This window comes from Cyprinodon tularosa, unplaced genomic scaffold (genome assembly GCF_016077235.1).
Source record: "Cyprinodon tularosa strain WSP-4 unplaced genomic scaffold, ASM1607723v1 ctg683, whole genome shotgun sequence".
Taxonomy (NCBI): Eukaryota; Metazoa; Chordata; class Actinopteri; order Cyprinodontiformes; family Cyprinodontidae; genus Cyprinodon; species Cyprinodon tularosa.
The window spans coordinates 458,821-475,981 of record NW_024039433.1 but is presented as its reverse complement, the minus strand read 5'-3'; the positions used below and the strand labels follow the sequence as shown (position 1 = coordinate 475,981).

General features: G+C 38.6%; 1 long non-coding RNA gene across 1 annotated transcript; it reads right to left on the bottom strand.

Annotated features, from left to right (window-relative positions):
• Positions 1 to 1,507: 1,507 nt before the first annotated feature.
• LOC119771636 lies at positions 1,508 to 2,333 on the bottom strand. The gene is made up of 3 exons (XR_005279172.1): positions 2,296 to 2,333; positions 1,955 to 2,206; positions 1,508 to 1,881 (listed from the first exon to the last, which is right to left on the bottom strand). It is a non-coding gene; the product is annotated as an uncharacterized LOC119771636 (long non-coding RNA).
• Positions 2,334 to 17,161: the final 14,828 nt, after the last annotated feature.

The following is a 17,161-nucleotide window of genomic DNA, read 5'->3' as shown; positions in this document are numbered from 1 at the left end:
GGATTGATGCTTGTGGCAGGCTGCCTTTCTGATAGGAGGGGGGCATCTCCTCCAGGTCTGAATTCCACAATTTGCCTTTTTATCAACATACTTTGCCTTTTTCTCAACATACTTTTCTCTATTTCATTTTGTTTTTTGTAATGTAATTTTAGGTTAATTCCTCCATTTTACAAGTTACAACTCTTTTCAGCTTTTAATTTTCACCTTATTTTATGCCCTACTTACTCTGTAATAATTTAATAGTTTTTTTTTTTTTTTTTTTTTTTTTTTTAAATATAAGTTTTTAATTACCTCTAAACATTTTAGAGTTTTGTTTCTTTAAAAGCACAATTGAAATTAAAATTCATTATTATTACTTAGTATAGTGTAAGTTTAATATATAACACAGTGTAAATATGTTTAGTATCAGGTTTAAACATTGCCTTTTGGACTTCATATTTTAACCCATTTCCCTCTGGAGCTGAGAGTTTCTTTGAACTCTCCTCTCATCCATCAATCATTTTAAACGTTTGTTTTCCTCTTCTTTTTTGTTTTTTGTTTTTCAAATCTGTAAATCTTATCTTATCTTTTTAGTCTCTAACTTCTCATCATATTGGTTTATCTTATCTTTAACATTTTTGTATTGCAACATTAAATCAAAAATTTCTTCTTGGGGAGTTGACAATTCCCTGGAATCTTGCCTTTGTTCTACTGCCCTAGAACTACAAAATCTGTCCCATTATCTACAGGTAATTTACCCGTTTCCAATATGCACACCAATCCTCTGGTGCCGACCTGAATACCTGAGGGGGATCCCACTCTAGATTACCGACATCTCAGTAAAATTAAGTACCTTCTGGTGGCACCTACAACCTTCCTCTCAGTGCTTAGAGAGAGCCTCACATTCCTATGCGAGGGTCTTTTGGTTAACAGGCGGGGGAAAAAAACTGAATTGCGTGTGTCCCCAAAAGAAAAGATATCTTTTATTTTATATGTATATTCTTTAGTATTATACTAATTTTAGTGCATTAAAATGATTAACCTATTAATCTTTAATTTAGTTAGATTTTTTGCTAGATTACATTTATTTGATTTTTTTTAAGGAGAAGAGAAGGACTTTGAGCTAATTTTCCAGTATTTGATTTCTAATGATCTGTAAATCTGTTAAACTGTTGTTTTGTAATTCATTTTTTGAAATTTAATTTAAACTATGCGAACAGCAGATTCATCTCACCATATCAAAAAATGGTTTGTTTTGATCCTCCTGCTGACCTTCTGGGACCTCAATGCCAGATGTCCTCACTCCCTTTACCTTCTAACGGGGTATTGAGGCTGGAAGACTGCTTCCTCCAGAAGTACCTGACACTTCTGGCAATTGCTGTCCTCAGAAAAAAATCAGTCAAGGAGAATCCTGCTTTGACAACGTCAAATGGTAGTGGGAAAAAAAGTATTCAACTATTCACCCTAGTTAAATAAACGGAGATCGATGGATTTCACTCAGTCGGCACATTTATTCATATCTTTGCAAATAGAGAACAGTTCATCATACAGGCACAGCATTATGCCCTTTTCTGCATGAGCAGCGTTCATTCCTCCTTACTTACAACAATGGAAAAGTAGTAAGAGTCAAAACAAATTACAGACACTTTGGTTAATCAGTGCTTAAACATGTTATGAATAAACCTTGAGAAAGAATCTGATTTGTTATGGGAAGAAGCAATGTCTGGTCTACAAACCATACCCTGCAGAGAATGGTGTTGTCATGGTTGGTTTGGGAATCAAACCCACATGCAGAACACCACTTGGAGACTGATAAAAAGTTCAACAGAGTTTATTAAAGGTTTGCACAAAGTAAACATGAACTGGATTCAGGAAACAGGTCCGGGCAGGATTCTCAGGCGTCTGCAGAGACGGATAGTTTGATTAGCCAGGTTAACTGATGAGTTGTTGAGTTTTCTGATATTTCTGAAAATACCTTGACAAGGTCCAGGCTTTCTCTGAGAGAGGGAACTGGTTGGGTCCAGAGATTGTTGGTTCAGCAGAGTGCTCAGCAGCAGCAGCGTCTAGCTTCTGACTTTTTAGTGTCAGACCTTGGTTTGAGTGATAAGCTCTTTCCCTGAGAGCAGCAGGTGGATTCCAGAGTGAGATCTTCAGGTTTAGCTCTCTAGGGTAGGCAGGCAGGTAACATGCTAAGCTCATCCAGAGCTTCACACGAGAGACAGGTTTCCTAGGAGCGAGAAGACAGAGGCAGGTTAGAATTGGGTTTCTCTTCAGAGACAAAGGTTCTAGTAGTAACAGTTGCTCAGGTTCGCTAACCAAACTTGTTCAACACTGTGGCGTTAAAGGAAGGTCTGGCTGCTGATTATATAGGCAGGTCTCCTGATGGGCTGATGAATGTCAGCTGTGCTGGAGGGCTCCAGCCCAGGAGATCCACAGCGCACTCTGCTGGCGGTGAATCTCCAGATCCCAACAGGTGTGGCCTTTAAGGTGAAACAGAAATAAAAATTTTCCGATAACAGACCACCCTTTCGATTATAAAAGGATATTATCCTTGTGTTATCGATATTAAAAATAAGAAAAATTTATGAATATAAAAAACTATGAAACTTAATTTGTGAATATATGTAAAGAAAGCTAAAAATTAAAAAACTAAAATTGTGAATAAATGTAAAGAAGCTAAAAAAGAAAATTGTGAATATATGTAAAGTGAAAAAAAATAAGAAATTAAAAATAATAAGAAAACGAAAGAAAATAAAAAAATGCACAATTGCATTAAGTCAGTGGACGATGTTAAATGATTATAATAGATGGAAGAATCATCACTGCATGAAAAGTGGGATTTTTGTCAATATGCGGCACTGTAGATTGTCGTGGAAGTTCAGGTTAACGGCAGTTTACGGTAATTTGCAGGCTTCGCCGAAAACTCCCATAAATTGTCAGAAATTGACGTGGACTTTCTTAGGCAGTGTTCCCCCCATGCCTCCCCCCCATGGAATTCTAGGGGAGGCTTTAACATGTAAATGAAAATGCTGTGAGCTATACAAATGCAAATCAGGGTTGCAGGGGGAGTTTTACCCCAAGTGACATTTTTCTAAAAGCTAAGAAAATCTCTGATACAAAGAGATCAGGCTCAGTATAGACTCTTACATTTTAGCTTGAATTGATTTCTTTAGTTAAAGTATAGAGACCAAAACAGATCTTTAGCTGACAGAGCAATACATTTAGAGCAATAATTATTTTTTTTAAATTGCATTTAAGATAAAACATAAAATGTTGTCTGTCAATATGCTCAATTCACAATTACTTAAGTGGAAAAATTTTAAGAAATGAGTCTGAGATGATTCACTTTATAACATAGCGCATTATCCTGCTGGAAGTAGCCATCAGAAGATTGGTACACTGTGGTCATAAGGACATAAGGTCAGCAACAATGCTGAGGTAGGCTGCCTCATTTATTTGATGCTAAACTGGTAATAAGTGGCCCAAAGTGTGGCAATAAATATCCCCCAAATAGATGGTACAAATAGGTTCAGTATGACCTAATTATAGACTCTTACATTTTAGCTTGAATTGATTTATTTAAAGTACGCTAGATTACTGTGTATGCCATTAGCAATGGCAAATGTTATGTAAAAAAATACACAAAATAATTTATTTCAAAAATTAGTTTTAATCAGAATCAGTTGGTAAAATGTGAATCAGAATCAGCAAGGTAAAATGTGCATTCCTTGCACAGTGCTCCTTGGGATTTTTAAAGCTTGGGAAATCTTTTTGTTTCCAAATCCAGCTTTAAACTTCTCCACAACAGTGTCTCTGACCTGTCTGATGTGTTCCTTGTTCTTCATGATGCTCTCTGCGCTTTAAACAGACCTCTGAGGCGATCACAGAGCAGGTGCATTTATCGGGAGACGTGATTACACACAGGTGGATTCTTTTTAGTGTCATTTAGGTCGACATTGGATCATTCAGAGATCCTCACTGAACTTCTGGGGAGAGTTTGCTGCACTGAAAGTAAAAGGGGCCGATTCATTTTAAACACCCCATTCTTCAGTTTTTTATTTGTTAAAAAAGTTAAAAATATCCAATATATTTAATTACACTTCATGATTGGGTAAAACTAGCTGTTGATTCTTCACTAAAAAATCTTTATGTTCGATGCCTGAAATGTGGCAAGAGTTTGAGATTTTCAAGAGAGCAGATTATTTTTGCAGGGCAAACTATACCTGGGCTGATATCTAAGGAGAGCTCTGACAGGGTTTCACTTGCCAATAATGTACATTTATAACATAAGTTTTAGTGGTTGTAGAAGTAATAGAAAACACAGATCTGGGAACTGGAATTCTAGCAGCACTCCTACATTATTCTCTACATTTTCTCTCCGTTGTCCTTTCTTTCACAGTAAATGGTATCGGCATCTCAGATATGTTAAATTTGTTTACCAAGCTTTCCTGTCTGACCCTTCAAAACAATCTACCATCAACAGCATTGTGTTGTAGAAGCTTTTATGCAAGAGCCTTTTTTTTGGGAGTTTTTACAGCACATTTTGGAGTTTTTACGGCACTAGTGTCTAATTTTTTTGGCAGTAGGCTGCCAGGAAAGGGGGTATGAGAGAGGGAGAGACATGCGGCCAAGGATTTGAACCCGGGTCATCCATGTCGAGGACTAAGGAATCTTTCTGTACATGGGTTTTGTGCGCTAAACACTGGGCAACCAAAGCACGCCCTTATGCAACAAACTTTTAAACAATTTTCCCAACATTTATGGAGAACAGCAAAGTTGCTCTTTAGTAGTTTTTATTACCGTAAATCCTCTAATATAGGCCCGGGCCTTTATTTCACTCAAGTGCATCGCGGTCCAGGCCTTTATTGGAAAGAGGCCAGAATTAGAGACAGGCCTCTATTGCTATTTGAGCAAAACAGACTACCAGTGGAATGAATAAAAATGAGAATTTGTGTCTATTTGAACCTATAAAACACTAGGTTCATTTATTGAAAAAATACAGTTACCATGTCTCGCTTGGTTTGAAGTAAAAAAGAAAAAAAAAATCCTCCAATTCTGTTTAATCCTCCTCCTCAGTTTCCTCCTCCTCTTCATCTCTCCCTTTAAGCCCCATTTACACTACCCTTGAAAAACCGATCCAGGCCCAGACCGGTCCGAGCTTGGATCGGTAACCAGGCCAAGCTCAGTTTTGACGACCGTTCACACGTCACACTTATCTCGGTTATCTCGACTCCTCGCCTCCTAGTGACGATGTGCGGTATTACTGCTAGGATTGAAGGAGGGACTCAAGCAGCTGGTGGCGGTAATGCACCAAACGCTGTTTGTCAACCGCCGTAAAACCCAATAAGACGAAGGAGGAGGGAATCAAGCAAATCAAAATGGCGGCGCCCGTCACATTCAGAAAGTTATGCTTGATTATTATTGCTGTACTTCCGTGTTTGCGGTGGGTCAGGCGAAGACGGCAACCTTGCGCGGATGGAGTGTGAATCGGCATGTTCAGCCAGTCGGCGATGACGCGTTCTGCTAGGGTGGCCATTTCTATAGCACCAAAAAGGAGGACATTGTGCGGCATATCAATAAATTACTAAGGTGTACATAAGAATCGGGTAAAGTCACATTTATAGCACAATTCTTAGTAGTTTAAAGAGGATGCTTGTGTAGCTGAATAGAACAAAATATTAAAGAAATGTAAAAAAGAATTGGTTCCCAGCATTTGTATTTATTTAATAGATTGTGGTGTTTAAAAAGTGACCATTTTTTAACACGATTAATTTGCGCAGAACTGCTGCAATTGATCATAAAGCAGTTGTTTGGAAAAGAAGCTCGAGAAAGAGCTAGAGAATAGGACGATGCAAACTGCAAAAAGTGGCTGGAAAAGAGGAATTCATGACATGGCTGCAGCCTGTCGAGAGTAAAGATGATTTCACCATGTTCTCTATCTATCCATATTTATATATCTATATATATATATATATATATATATATATATATCTATATATATATATAAATATAAATATATATATATATATATATATATATATATATATATATATATAAACTTGAGTCATGGAACTGTGCTTACAGCTCCTTATTTTATGTAAACTAATAACTTGTGCACATGATACTTGTTGATGGCATTAAAATTATTTCTAATAGCATTAAAAGAGCATTAAATTAGAGTTCCTCATTCCTGTATAAAACCTGTGAACGCTTAATTTAATCTGACATATTAAAAAAATCCCCATCATCATCCAGCAGATGTTCAGTTTCTGCCCAAATATTTTCTTTCTGTTGTGGATTTTTGTAACAGGGATAACTAGGATCAAACATAGTTTGTATGAACTCTGTTTATTCTCTGCTTCCAAACTCATCATCTCATCCATTCCTGCAATAAGAATTTTCTTATAAAGTTGTGAGATTCACTCTAGAATCTCACAACTTCTTCCTGGTCTGTTGAAGCACCAATAGTCTGCATCCAATTATTTAATTAATTGCTCTTAGTTTTTGGGAATATATACAAACTATGCTCTAATTTCTAGATACCGATCTGTTTTTACTATAATTTAATTTGACAAACCGGGTCTTCTCTACATTCTTTTTTCTGTTTGGTGCGATTGCAATAGCGGGTCTTGATCTGGACGGACCGGAGGGGAGCAAAAAATAGCTCAGCTCCGTATTTTGACGGTGAAGGACGGAGAAGACGTACGTGGGCGGTGACGAGCGGAGGATGTGGAACAGCTCTCATTGATTTACATGACAGACAAGTACTCCGTACGTGAGCGGGGCGGAGCGCTGACGGAGTATGTGGAATCTGGGGGTAAAGGAGGACAAATACACGTCCGGCTGGGTGCAGCGCCGGACGCCGGACAGTGCAATGAAAATCCGGACTGTCCGCCCTAAAGCCGGACATCTGGCCACCCTACGTTCTGCTCATGCGCACTTGTTATCAGAGAACCGAGCCAGGAAAAAACCAAGCCGAACCCACCTCGGGAACTGGTCTGCAGTTAGCGCGGTCCGGTTATGTCTATCTCGGTTCAGTTCAGGTTGTTTCCGTTCACACACGACAAGTTATCTCAGTTACTGAGCTCGGACCGGTCTCGGCTCAGTTTTTTAAGGGTAGTGTAAACGGGGTATTAATCTCCTCATCACTCGCGCTCCTCCTCATGTTCTGCTGCGTGTCTGTTCTCTTCCTCGCGCAGACGGGCAGCAGTCAAGGCCTGTCGTCCAGCTGCGCAGGGCTGTGGTACTTGTATGTTACTAACACAAGTATAATGTTGAGGTATGCCCAGAAAAAACGTTTATAGCCCCGGCCTGTATTAGAGACCGGCCATTTTTTACCTCCTCTGACAGCGAGACCGGCCAATGTTAGAGTCCCGGCCGCTAATGGAATACAGGCCAATATTAGAGAATTTACGGTATTTTCACCTATAAACATAGAAAAAGTCAGCAGCCTTTTGAAATGTTCTGTAGTATGGTATAAATCAAGATTCTCCAGAACATATCTCCAAAGCCTGCTATTTTCTGTAACACAAGTTGTGCTAACCACAGTAATTGCTGATAAAAAGTCTAAAGACTGTTTTAGAGTTTTCATATTTCTTTATGCTATTACTAGTTTTAAATCTGTGGTAAACCATTGTTTTACAGCAACTCCTCTCTCACATATACAATATTGCACCTTCCAATATGTTTCCTTAAAGACTGTTTAGGACAGGAAGCTACAAAAAGTTAAATGACCATAAACTCAATGTAAACCCCTAGCTATTATTATTTTATGTTTATTTTATTTATTTGTTTATTTATTTATATGTTTGTTTATTTTTTTTATCTGTTTTTTACATTATATGTCCCATTTTTTTAAGTTATAATGTCACCAACTGCTGTGTATCTTTGTTTGATGTTTGAATTACTCTGTATTGTTACAGGGAATTGCCAATAAAGCAAAAAAAAAAAAAAAACATGATGACGCAGCTGTTCTCGCGAGTCCTTCCGTATAACAATGACCTCGTATGTGATTGGAGGAGCTATACTCAGAAGAACTTTATCTCCAGTTCCTTTGTTTGGATTTTGCTGGTACGTGATCAATGGCTGGACGACGTCTTGCGTTCAACTTGCCTCCAACTCCTCTTGGACGCAATGGCGGCTCTGCGGTCGAACAACTGTGCGGGAGAGACGAACTCAAAGAAGAGAAGCTAGCGCTAAATATATGTTCGATTACTGCCTGCTAAGCTAAAAGCACCCTAGCCTAAGCTACGGCTAATAGCAGCCTAGCCTAAGCTACGGCTAATAGCAGCCTAGCCTAAAGCTACGGCTAATAGTAGCCTTGCAAGAACAAGCTTTATTAAAGTGTATTTTAATTGCAGGCGCTATGAACCGGAGCAAGGGTAAGAGTTAAAGAATATGCTTTCATTCTGCAGTAAAAGGAAATGGATACAGATGGATACTGATCATAACTGTACATTTTGTTTTCACAGACTAATCTCGCCTCATAAGGCAGTGACCTCCTATTATTCATACCACTCTCATTTAATTGTTTTCCAGCTGCCTGTAAGATGTATTATGAGACGGTACGCAGGAGCTTCAGATATACGCAGCCAGAGAACACGTTGCGCGCGGAATGCCAAGCATTCAGAAAAGAAAGAGGGTAAGACTTTATTTGGTGACTATTTTTCAGGTGCATTGATAGATGTGTTGTGTCCATACGCAGTGCATCCTATCGCATAGTGCTGATTCATTGTATTTTTTATTTTTTTTACAGCTGCTGGAATCGAGGCAGAGTGTGCTAGCTGATGAGGAAGTGGAACTCTGGAATGGCCGCCGCCATTTCGTAGGCCGGATCTCTCTGAACTCTGTGTTAAGCTGCAGTCCCGGTTAGAAGCGATGCCGAAGTACAGGGCCACGCACAGTAGGCGTCTGCACATCGGACCTGCCTCGGAGGGAATGCTGCCAGTTACCTCCAACCCCGAGGAGGCAAACGGAGAGTTCACGGAGTTGTAATTTTTGGATACGCATGTGTGGGCAGGTCCTCGCAATGTATATAGTTGTGTTTGTTTTAACAAAGCTCTTTCTTTGCATAAACAGCTTCCTGGCAAATTTCATTTTCTGTATAAATTCATTCATGTCCTTGATGGTAGCCTAATAATTGTGTAGTAGTGTAGGATAAATACGCAGCATATAAATAAATAAATATATGAATGAATAAATATATGAATAAATAAATAAATATATAAATAAATATATATAAATATATATATTTATGTAAATATATATGTAAATATATATATATGTCAACCAATCACGAGCGATTTTACTTGTTTATAAAGAAGTGGTTCCGTCCAATACTCAGTAAGAAAATTCAAGCCTGGCCTGGCCACGTGTGGTTTTGCTGCCAATCACGAGCGATTTTACTTGTTTGAGAATAGTGGTTTCAGCCAATATTGAGTAGGTTATTCAAGACAGACCTGGCCAGCCGCGCGGGTTTGCTGCATTCATATGCTAATTAGGGCATATGTACAGCTGATCGCTCTCCACATACGTCAGAGTCCGTTCCCGACAATTTGTGGCACTGACAAACGGCGACAAGCCCGGGTTGCAAATTGTCGGAAACTGACGAAAATCAGGGAGATCTGCGGTGCCGAAAATCTCACTTTTCATGCACTGCATGGAAAAGATTATGATAGCTAAAATATGTTACCAATAAACAGAGCCCTGGAATCACATCTTAGTTGGCAAAAATATTTACTGTTTTTCCCCATGATGATACTGTTGTGATTCTATGTTAAATTCTATTCCCAGCCAGCTGGGAATTTACATTTCTGATACTTTAAGATGTGTATTGCCCTCCTCGGAAGGGGTGGGGGTGGGGGTGGACTAATCATGGTCAAACAGTTAATTCTGCACATACATGGAATAAATTCACAACTTCTGTTCAAAATATAAGAGTTTATTAACACAAATGATTTAGCTCCAAGTCAAACATATTTCAGTTTAACAGTATTAAATAAAACTAGTGAAACCCAACGAAACTTAATGTTGTGGATTTAGCTGAAACATCCCATCTTGCTGGAAAAAAAACACAGGAGATTCAACTTCATTTGTATTGCTTTATTTCTGAACTGTGGCAACATACATATAAACATAGAGAATACATTTTCTAGAATAACACTGACTTCTTCGCTGGTCAGAAAACAGGAAAAAACAACAACTATGGCTGACATATTGAACCTACGCCATCTGTTGGAGAATTACTTATACAACAACCCAGTACAACCTAAACCTGAAATGTATTTGTGTTTAATTATTGTTGTATTTATTTTACCTCTGAAAAATATGAAATAACCATATTATAATATTCAACACTTAACTACTATGTCTAAAGAGGAAGGGAAGCATGGTTGAAAACCATTTTACAGTTTAAGATGGATTTTGTGTTTGAAACCAAAGTTTATCTGGAAGAATTTGGGATGTGATCAACTTAGCTTTTCACTCATTTTAATTAGTGAATTTCACAATGCAAATCCATGGAGTGAATAAAACATTATTTGCCAAATAATGTTTTATTGAATGATTTGCTTAATCAAGAACCAAAAACCTTCAGTTAAATGATTATTTACCTTCTTTGAAATAGCTAACTGCGAATAGACATCAGGATTCCACTAAATGACTCTTGGTCATACTTGCTAATGGAAATGTAATGAGCAGATGAGGAACACTTGAATACTTGTTATATCAGTGTTACCCCGTAGTGAATGAAGCTTGTCCAAGCTTCAAAAACAGCTCAACACATGTTCCTGTAGCATAGCATAGCATGCAATCTATTCTTTGGCGTCAATTAGCGATGTCTTTACTCAGGTTGAACACACGACATGATTAACATCATCAAAAGACATATTGTTTGTTCTGTCCCTAATCATGCCAGACAATGCAAACCTTTTTTTTTTCCATGTCCCGTTGTGGAAAGGTTGAGTTTCATCCATTTGCAGCTCTGTAGTTAGGGCACAGCAGGGGTCCTTTGTCAAGGCAGTCCTTCTCTCACAGCAGGGGTCCCCTCAGGCTCACACCCAGTGGATGGTTCTCATACAGTTTGGCTCCATAAGTTCTGTTGCAAAAGGTCTGTTTGCAGCAGATTGGTTCTGAAAGGTTCTGACCTATCCTTGATGGTTCTGGAGATCTGGTTCCCCTTGGGCCTGCATCTCCACTGTGGACTGCAGCTTCATGGGCAAGGGAGAGGAGGCCAGGAGAGCAGGAGCCAAAGAGTGAGGAGGCAAAAGAGTTCTGTGTGCTCTGTGGTTTTGTCTGTCCTCACACAGAGGGGGGGGGGGGGGGGGGGGGGGGGGGGGGGGGGGCTGGTACAGTTGGTCACACCTCTGTGACTTGTCATGTGACTTGCCTGTGGAGGCCTTGCCTGAAACCAACCCAGTCTCATAGGAAAATGTACCCCCACCACGTTGGTCCACACTGCAAAACGTAGTGGAGGTACATTAATGGCCATTTTTTTGTGGTACTGTTACATTTCTTCTGCCTATACGCTTTCTATTGTTTTACGTCCTAGTCACGTGACTTTCAAGATTCCAGCTGGGAGAAGAAAAAAAATATATATATGGCCGACATTCGCTCATTTTTTTGTGGAAAGATTAATGATTTGAGTTTGTTTTTGCATTAAAATGAGTTTTGATTACATTTCTAGTGAGAAATGTATAGTTTGTTGCCAGAATATTTACTCAGGGAATGTACATATTCACTTGCTTGTTCGTTTCTTGCAAAGATTTTTTAAGATAATGTGAAACTGTAACGTTTTGGTATAAACATGGCTGAGATTTCTCTAACTTTTAGTGGGAAAATCAATAATTTCAATCAGTTTCTGCATTTAAATGGGTTTTGATTACATTTATAGCGAGAAGTTTAGGGTTTATTTACATAATATTTACTTAGTGAACATACATAATCACCCGCTTGCTAGTTTTTGCTACGGTTTTTTGGATCTCATCAGGATTATGTGAAATTGCAACGTTTTGGCTGCTACCCATCGCCTAGCATTTGCCGCCCCGATTCAACATTGAATTCTTTGTGATTTAACTCCATCTGACGGATCAAACCCTCGCCACTGCGCGCGTTGCTTCTGAGGTTGATTTTCAGATCAATGCATTACGTCGTGGCATACGGGAGAAACTAATGTTAAAAAAAAGGATAATGGGTTAAGATCGGATGTGTTTTATTTGGAAATTTACCGGATCCTTTGTGCATTTAACTTCCTGTTTGGTGCGATCTCATTGATGGGTTTTGACCAGATTTTGACCAAAGAGGAACCTCTTTGGTCAAAATCTGGTCACTATTATTTATTATTATTATTATTATTATTATTATTATTATTATTATTATTATTATCACTATGCTTTTCTTTGAAAAGCATAGTGATAATAATAATAATATTTTTTAAAGCAGTTAATGATTCCAACAAGCAAACTCATATTATCATTACCTTAAAATATATTCTGATGGTTCTAAGAATTTAAAAGGGTGTGTGGGAATAGGAATATATGTACCAGAGTTCAAAATACACATTTCTAAAAGAATTTCAGATCAACTATCTGTTTTCACAGCAGAGATGGTGGCAGTTATACTGAGTTTCCAATGGGTTGAGGAGGTCAGAGCAGACAGGTTGGTGGTATGCACGGATTCCAACGCAGTTTTAGAAAGTATTCAGGGAGAAGGAAATAATAGGAAAGATTTAGTATTAGAAATTGATATGAGTGGCATTGATATTTGGTTTTGTTGGGTTCCAGCACATGAAGGGGTAAAAGGAAATGAATAGGCAGACAAATTAGCAAAAAGGGCTTTAGAGGAGGCAATAACAATTACAGTTCCTTTAGGGAAAGGGGAAGGAAAATCATTTATTAATTGGAAAGAAATTGAAAAATGGCAAAAAAGGTGGAATGAAGATAAAAAGGAAGAAGGTTATATAAAGTACAAAAGTCAGTATTAAATAGAAATATTAATGAGAGAAACCGAAGGGAAGAAATAATAATGATCAGACTAAGAGTAGGTCATACTTATTTAAATGACAATTTATACTTAATAGGGAGGAAAAATAATGATAAATGTGGAGGAACAGGGGTTGTTGCAGAGATTCTACAGCTGATTCCACATCATGTCAAGATGAAATATGGACACTGGTTCCCAATGTCCAAAAGTATGATCATGGCATATGGCTTAACAATACTTTTATGGTAAAAGATCTATTTGCTAAAAATTTAAATTTTCAGTTCTTATCATTATCAGTTACCCTTTGTCTCCCTGGAAAGAGAAAAGTTCAAAACAGACAAAACAATAGACTCCTTCTTCTCTACAAAGTGTAAGTCAAATTATTAACCTGAGCTTCCTTTAAAAAAAAAAGAAAAAAAAAGATCAATCTCTATATAAATATGATTCACACAGATTCAGTTCAGCTCTTCAGAATCAGGATTTAATAACAGCGCTCCTCTTCCCCTATGGTAGCTGAGATGACTTGATCGTCAGAGTTCATTCTCTAATCCGGAAATCTCTGTCAATACTTACAGCAGCCATCAGGTGGTCATGTAACACTTGGACTTCATTTTTTTAAAGAAAACTAATATGAAACACTAATACTAATTTTTTTTTTCTTCGATTAAAATACAACACATTACAACACATTCACCTTCTTATTCATGTTGTATTCGTGTTGTCAGACATCTTCAGGTGGATGTCTTCATCTTTCTGTTGATGTTGTATAAAGGGAACATTTTGAACGTTGTCGGCAGAACAGCTGGTCTTCAACACATCAGGTTGATGTGTTAATTAACAAATCAGAGTGGATTATTCTGCCCCTTTATTCTGATTTGTTTTGTTGAAGCTCTTCATGGTTCCTTCCGGATTAGCTCAGATTAGCTCTGATCACTTTCTTTTGATGACTCTCAGCCACACCTCCTCATGCTGAAGGATGGAAGGATGGCTGAGATGGTCCTCCATGAGGGTTTCCAGGCACCTTGGTCCGTCTGTAAAGACGTCTCTGACTAAGGAAAGGTTCTTGTAGGTCATTTTAATGTGTCACCTCTCAGTCCTAGTCTGGTCAGGGGTCTGGTCAGTTCTGTGGTCCAGGAAAGGGTCGACCCGTCATGAGCTCATGTGGAGGAAAACTGTGAGTCAAAGTTACCAACAGCCTGAATTAAATGAGCTGAAGGAAGGACAGATCATATGTTATCTTACCCTTTCACAAACAACAGCAGATAAAAATAAGTTCACGTAGCTTAAAGAACTTTAGATCAAAATTTGAACTTTGTCACAAATCATTGAATTATTCCATAATTTCAAACTTACCCAGTAAATTTACTTCCTTAGTGTTCGGTACTCTTTATCACGTCTGCACCTGTAGAAGTCCAAACAAACTTCTCCTCAGCAGCAAGGGCGCCACCAGGGGGTGGCCGAGGGCAGCCATGGCCACCCTGGGTTATGCCCTGGCTACCCCACTGCCCCCCCCACTGGACAGTGTAAATTGTAGTAGCATCGGTTTAGCGTTTTAACCCATTATGCACCCAGCAATGCAGCCGCTCTCCCTGTCCTTCTCGCACACTGTAGTCCTCCTGCTCTTCTCCTCCCCTACCCGATATTTGCTTGCGCTTGCGCAAATGAGCTACAGATCAGTTACTCACACCGCTCTTGTGCGCTCGGAAATCTACAGCTCAGCCCGTGTCCGCTTTAATGGTGAGAAAGCATATAAAACTAACAGTAAGTTGCTAAAGAGTATTTATTGCCTTATATAGCCTCCTTCGTGGCCCTATACTTACTTAGCAACAAAACAGTACATGCTGAAGGTCAAGTATGAGTCTTAGCAATAATAAGGTCTCTAATGGCAGATTTGTACGCAATTAGATGAGATATTAAAAGATTTTAGCATAAACAGATAACGTTTGTATAAACATTCTTTTAGGGTCGAAGCAACCTTTGGCTCTGACCAGCACACGTGAATTCCAGTAAGCTTTCGACATGATATTCCTGTGCATGTGCAGTTACATAATGCGATGTTGAGATGATGAGTTTCGGGGGAAAAGCCGATATGCCTGATGATGAAGCCCTGAACTTATGAAGTGTTAAAGACAGCAGTAGGAATTTCAGAATTTCAATAAATGTTTCCCCCCTCTGGATGATAAAATGGTGTGAATCATTGCCTTCTTTCTGTCATAAGGGAATTCTACCAATGAGCTTCTACAACTGGTGTATTTTGGCCGGATTGAAACAAATCAGGACCTCTCGGGTTGAAACAAGGAAAAAAACAAAGAAAAAAGGAGAGATGAGTTAAATATACTCTCCTATGTATTAGGAGATAGTAACTCAATATAATGAGATAGTATCTCAATATAATGAGTTACTATCTCATTATAATGAGATTTTTTTTCTTTTTTTAAAGAGTAGCAGAAACGGGCTTCCATAATCTTTAGACTTTAATCTCCCACAAAATTCATTATATTATTGTTACGCAGGCGTAACAAACCCCTGCCATGTAAACTCTCCCACCAGTATTTGACAGTGAACAGTTTTTTTTAGCCGACACAGTCAGCTGTTACCGCCATCTTGTCCGGTGCATGATGGGAGATGTAGTTGTACTAGTTTGGTAAATTTGCGTTGTATTGAATCTGTTTTATCTTAAATTTATTCTCTTAACACTTTTTGATCTATATGCTCATAGAGTTGTAGTCACTAACTGAATAAAAAATGGGTTTGTCATAATTGCTGTAAAATAGGCTTTACAGTCACCTAGCCAAAACCCCATCAATGCTAAAACTTAAGTGATAAAATCTGTTAATTTTGTGAGTCTGATGGTGAAATGATTTTTACTATGGTTATTTTTTTTATTACAGATCAAGCACACAAACTCTTGATGGATTTTAATAAACACAAGTAAAGATTAGCTTTACTTTTGATCCTAAAAGCTGTCAATGGCACTTATATTTGACAAAACTAAAGAAAATATATTTTCTTACATACCTTTTTGAACAACTTGGGCTTACCTTAATGAGGAATCAACTTTGGTTATGATTTTAATTTCAAAATCTTCAGCCGCAGTACTGTCTCCGTCGCCTTTCTCTGGTTGAGCCTCAGTCCGTATTCCCAGCTCCAAACCATCTGTAAACTGACTGTGATTGGTACTCTCTGATTTGGGGGCGGGCAGTAAAACAGACGTGACTATTATGCAGATCTGCCGGTCAGAAAACGGATCTGGCGCTGTGTCGCCTACTATCTGGGTAGCCATGCTCGTTTCCTAGGATAATGAAATTTGGCACACATCTGTATGAGCCCTCCACCTACAAAAAGTTTAATTGGAGCCATGGTCTAAACCTCTCATGAGGTCGGCCATTTTGAATCAAATGGCACCTTTATGAAAATAGAATCACTATGTTAAAATATTTCTAAAAAATCAGTAGTTTTCCCAAAAGAGCTAGGAATTTTGGAATATATTCATTTAATCGCTACGTGTTTGATGGTAAACACAGCATAGCTCTTCTTAAAAGTCTGTCACTCTGATTTTTCAAAAGTTTGTGTTAACAGCAAATTGTTGTTTTTCAAAAAGTTTTATAGCAATCCTAGCCAAATTTGGAACAGTTATTTATCCTTTGATTATAGTAAAGATTGCCAAGTTTGGCGTGAATCTATGCATGTTTGAGCATCTTATGGGGTTTTCAACTGCCTTAGTATATGGCATTCAAGTTTAAAGATTTTTCTTTCTTTCAATTAATTAATAAATAATCTAAAAAAATTCTAGAATATGCAGTGTTGGGATCCTGAGGATTGCCCACCAGAGGGCGCTGAGGATCATCTTCTGCTTTTTGTTTTCTTTTAGGGACTGGGTTACTGTTGGGATCTGGGGATGTACCACCTTCCACCAGCAGAGTACGCCGTGGGTCTCCTGGGCTGGAGCCCTCCAGCACACCTGGAGCTCGTCTGCTCATCAGGAACCCTCCCTTCATAAGCAGCTGCCAGACCTTCCTTCAACGCCGCAGTGTTGACCTTAGTTTGGTTAGCAACCTGAGCTTCTGTTACCTGAAAGAATCTAAGTTGTCTCTAAGTGAGAAAACTGATTCTAACCCTCCTCTGTCTTTGCTCACAGGAAACCTGTCTCAAGCCTGAAGCTCTGGGTGAGCTTAACCTGCCTTCCAGCCCTGGTGAGCCAAAC